Genomic DNA, 5505 nt, shown 5'->3' on the forward strand with positions numbered 1-5505 from the left:
TATGTATATCTAATGAAAATTCAACCGAAAAAAAAGAAAAGAAAAATGAGAAGAGTTAAACGCGCTAACGAAATTTTTTTCTATTCATATCCTAATGGAATTGTGAGAAATTAGATCGATTGGATTTTATGGAAAAAAATGTCAAAAGAAAGAGAAAAAGAAAAAGAAAAAAGAGAAGAAAGAAAAAGAAAATGATAAATCTTTATATTTCACGAATAAAATATTCATATGGTAGGCAAAAAGAAAAAAGAACATTTTTAAAAAAGAACGAAAAATTTTCAATTAAAAATTAATCCAAGAAGGTTCTTAAACGTACGAACGAAAATTTTTCTATTTTTGACTAGTGAAATTGTTTGAAAATTGATCGGTCGAATTTTATTACATATACACAGAAAAAGAGAGAAAGAGAAAGAGAGAAAATGTTTAAATTCTTCTATTAAAATTGTAAGAAATAAAGACAATTTTTTAAAAGATAATAAACGAAGAAATCTAATTAGAAATTAAAAAAAAAAAAAAAAAAGAAAAAGAAAAACTTAACCTATTTTATAATTAGCTTAACTTTTTTAAATAGAAATAATTTTGATTTATATCATTTCCTAAAGTATTATATAAATAAAATTTCGATTGATATTTCAAATCATTCTTATTATCGTTATTATTACTTTCATTTTATTATGTTTTTGATTATTGATCCCGGATAATTCTCGTTTAGAAATATCATTCCATAAGACAATTTAGTTCTACAATATCAATAATTTCAAAGAGAAACAAAAATTGTAAACAATGATCACATATATATATATATATATCAAACATAATCACAATGATATGTTCTAATCATAATCACATTGATATATTTTAACCATAATAACAGTGATATGTTTGAACCATAATCACTGATATATTTCAATCCTGATCAGAGTGATATATTTCAACTATTATCATTGATATATTTCAAACATAATTTAACATTAATATGATTGAAACGTTATCATTGAAAACACGAGATATCTATTCTTCTTTTTTTTGTTTATATATATATATATATATATATATATATATATATATATATATATACACGCACACACACATCTTTTTTTCTTTCTTTTTTTTCTTTTTTTCTTTTTTTTTTTCTATCACCACAAGTAAAAGATATCGCGAGCAAGCATCTATTATTATCCTATTTCCCCGAACGATCGTCGCGACAGCTGGCATGAGTTTTACTTTTGTATCCATGGGGCGTAAGCGTCTTCGTATTCGTTGAAGTAGGAACTTGCCAGAAAATAAGAGGGCGGAGACGCGGTGCCTGTTAAAAACTTATCCAGAGCGATCTTTTTCTACGGTATAGAAAGTTCCGAACGTTCGAATAGCTTGCCGAACATCGACGTGAACTGCCGTTCTATTTATGGAACAAATAGAGGGAAATTATAGTGCTTGCTTGGGGAAGTTCAAAGGAACGAGAAGGCCAAACACTCGAGGTCACGATGACGATTCTCGCGCAAAATAGAATACGAATTGTATAATCCGATGATATAGATTATTCTTTTCCTTTTTCTTGTTTTTTTTTCTTTGTTTTTCCTTTCCTTTTCTCTTTCAAAAAAGAAATCCCTTTAAAAAAAACGATCTCTCTCACTCTCTCTGTCTCTCTCTCTCTCTCTCTCTCTCTCTCTTTCTCTCTATTATTATTATTATTTTTTTTTTTACGAGAATATAAAAAATATTCATGAAAAATTAATAATCGAGAAATAATTGACGTTATTTAATATCGAAATTTTCGATTAAATTAAAATTTCATTAAATTGTTAATTTTATCTTTTATTTATTTTTTTTTGTTTTTTTATTCCTCTCTTTTGATACCCATTCCAAAAAAAAAAAAACAAGGAAAAAAAAGAGGAAAGAAATTTACAATCAAAAGATATTTCGGCAAATTCAAGGCTATCAGATAAACAAAAGAGATAATTTTTGAATACCGTGGAGAGAGAGAGAGAGAGAGAGAGAGAGAGAGAGAGAAAGAGAGAGAGAGAGTGTGAAAGGAGGGAGGGCAGAGGTTTATAGAAGGAAAATAGAGCTATTTCCGTTTTTCAGAGTGGTTATCTCCGTGAATAACCGTATATGAAGTAGTTTGAAGCAAATTGTTTGCGGCATAACTTTCACGAACGTTTTAAAAATAGACATTAACACTTTTTAAAAGGGCTTTTAAAACTCCTCGGTCTTAGGATTATTTCCGTAACGATCTGTGATTTTCAAGTAATATAAGAATATATAAGCTTGACGATTAACGCCTTTTTAATCTTTTAACTCGAATGAAATAGAATTAAGAGTGCTCTCGTGTAAATCTTAATATTACTTAAGCTTCAAAGATGGTCCCTTTTTTATTAAACTCACGAATTCAAATGAAAAAGTATGGTACTGTAGTACTAACTCTCTCTCTCTCTCCCTCTCTCTCTCTCTTTCTATCTCTCATTTATAAGCCACTCGAAAACGTAGATACTCGAGCTTATAATCACTGGCCAGTTCAAGGTAGAAATTAATGAAAGGTGTCTCTTGTTATAGAGAAAGTGGGAGAGAGAGAGAGAGAGAGAGAGAGAGTGAAAATTACTCAGAGAACATATGAAACGAAGTTAAAAGTAAATATTTGTTCGTCTCTTGTTCGTAGAAAATCGAAACGTCCGTTTGAATTTGTCGAGATATATACAACTAAAGGTCAAAACCGAGAGTGGAATTATGTCGTATGTACACGGGACAGACTGCAAACTAAGTTAGAGAAGTTTGGCTATGTCATTTTAAAACGAGCCAAAGTCTATATCTATTTATCTGTATCTAACTGTATCTATCTGTATCTATCGATATCTATCTATCCATCTATCTATCCTTTTTCCTTTATTTTTCCGTCTTACGAAAAGTCTTACTAAAGGTCATTTCAACGTTCTACCAGTGCGAAAAGAGTCCTTCGAACTGTTATCGAAACGTTTTCCCCCGTACGTTCTTATTCCGTACATTGGAAAGCTACGTGACAACTCGTTTTATAGTATGTATGTATGTATGTATGTATGTATGTATGTATATATGTATATACCTAAGTTCTCCTGACTAAAACCAACACAAGTTAGTCGGCGATTCGTGAAGGTGAAGGGCCGAGAAACGTTCATGGAGAACAGGATATATTTTTCCTTTCTCCCTTCTATATTGCCATCCAAAGTCCCTCTTTCCCTCTCTCTTTACCTTCTTTCTCATCCCCCCCACCCACCCCTCACCACCCTAATCTCCCTCAACTCTTTCTTTGCAACGCTTTGAAATATATTTTCTCCCGTGGGAGGCGTTATAGAAAGATAAGTAATGGCGAGACAAAACATGGCGGAATTGGCAACTCCGTTGGTGGCGCCACCGTCGAAATGGAGATTTTTCAAAAGATCTCCATTTACATCGATCGTAAATCATAATCGATTATTCATCTAATAATATCGATTAATTTTCGAATAAATATACTCATAGCGTTTTATATATAAAATTATAATGTTTTAATAAACTTTCTTCCATCTTTCTTATCCCCCCTTTTTAATATCTGCCCTTTTCTATTTATAGTGAAAGAGAGAACAAGAGAGAAAGAGAGAGAGAGAGAGAGAGAGAGAAAAGAAAGAAGAAGAAGAAGGGTGTAAGGTGGGGTGAGGTGGGAGGCGAGGGTTTCGCCCTCTATCTCATCTACTCGTGGTAAACATTTTTGACCGCGGCCCTCCGATCCAGACAGAGGGTGTACGTCGACCTCTTCGCAAGAAGAAAGGAGGAGTTTATAAATATTTCGCAGTTTTGGCTCGCCGTCGTCGCCCTTCTTCTCTCTTTCTCGTCTTGTTCGTCTCTTCCTGATACACTCTCTCAAAAGTAATGTCTGAGGAAGAAGAAGAGGAAGGCCCTCTTCTACTCTCCAGAGAACGTTCTGAACTGAATATGTTAAAGAACTTGTCTAAAGGAACGTTTCACTTACATTTGACGAATATACACGCCCACCATTCCTTTTATCGAAGTCTTTGAGAGAGAGAGAGAGAGAGAGAGAGAGAGAGAGAGAGAGAGAGAGAGATCAATGACTCAACTCTTAGTTTTGCCCTTTTTCTCGATTTTTTTTTCTATTTTTCTTTTTTAATTTTTCTATTTTTCTTTTCTTTTTCCCCTTTCCTACCTACCCCATCTTCCCTCCCACACATACCCAATGTATCAAAAATATAATATTTCATACTTTTTTATTTTCCTTTTTTCTTGACATTTCTTTTAATATTCTTAATAGTAGTAAATATTGTTCGTTCATTTGTGTCTTTCTTCTTCTTCCTTTTTTCTTTTATTTCTTCTTATTTTTTTTTCGTCTAGAAAAAGACAGAAGGATACTTTAAATTAGATCTTTATCGGTTCGCTTTGATAGATTTCTTTTTGTTTTCTTTTTTCGTTTCTTTTTTTTTTTGCAATAATTATTACTCAAATGAGAATTGTTATTTGAAATATTTTTAATTATATTCTTTTACTCATTCGCCAAAGTCAATTTTTAATTAATTATTCATTTATTCTTTGTGCCTTCGAAGAAAACTTTCGCTATTTTCTTATGTTTCCTTTCGTTTTTATTTTGTTTTGCTTTTTCTTTTTCTTTCTTTCTTTTTTCTTTTTTTTTTCTTTTTATAATATGTGCAACACGGCCTCTTTCTCAGTTAAGTAATAAAATAAGCATGAACGAAAAATTATCAAACTAAAACGGAAAGTTCTCTTAAAGTTTCCCTATTATCGAATTATTTCTTTAGTATTTTTTATTAATTAAGAAATTGTTCGAGAAACTTTATGTTTCCTTTTTTTTTTCGCAATTTTTAATCATTTATTACTTTATTATCACTTTTCTATGAATTTTCACAATATTTTTTCTAACATATCTAAATGTAAATCAGCATGACTGCTTTCTCGTAAAGTAATAAGATATAATCATAGATCAATCATTTCTAGAGAAATTGATAATGGACCATCTTTATTTTTCTTTCGTAAATTCTCGCAAGACAAAACTTTTTGGAGATATTTAAATGTAAATAAACAGGAGATCGTTCTTCGTAAGTAATAAAAATGAAAAAAAAAGAAAAAAAAAGGAAAAAAAAGAAAAAAAAAGGAAAAAAGGAAACACGACGTTTAGAACAAAAACGAACGAAATAAATAAGAAAAAAAGAAGAACACGGAATAATCGAAAACGTAAAAATTATTAAAGTAAATCATTATTAATCTTAATCATTTTAGTAGTAATGTCTCAAAAAAAAAAATATATATATATATATATATATATATATATATATATATATTCGACTATAACAAAAGCTTACAATGTGAAATTTGGAAATGTAATAGACAACCCGTATCGTTTAACGAGTACCATTTAGAAGTTCCAAGTATAATATGAATCGTAGTATTCTATTCTCTATGTTTCTGTTTTGAAAATGAAACGTGAAAGAGAGACAAAGACAGATAGACAAACGGAGAAAGAGAGAG

The sequence above is a fragment of the Vespa crabro genome, chromosome 11 (genome assembly GCF_910589235.1).
Source record: "Vespa crabro chromosome 11, iyVesCrab1.2, whole genome shotgun sequence".
Classification (NCBI taxonomy): Eukaryota; Metazoa; Arthropoda; class Insecta; order Hymenoptera; family Vespidae; genus Vespa; species Vespa crabro.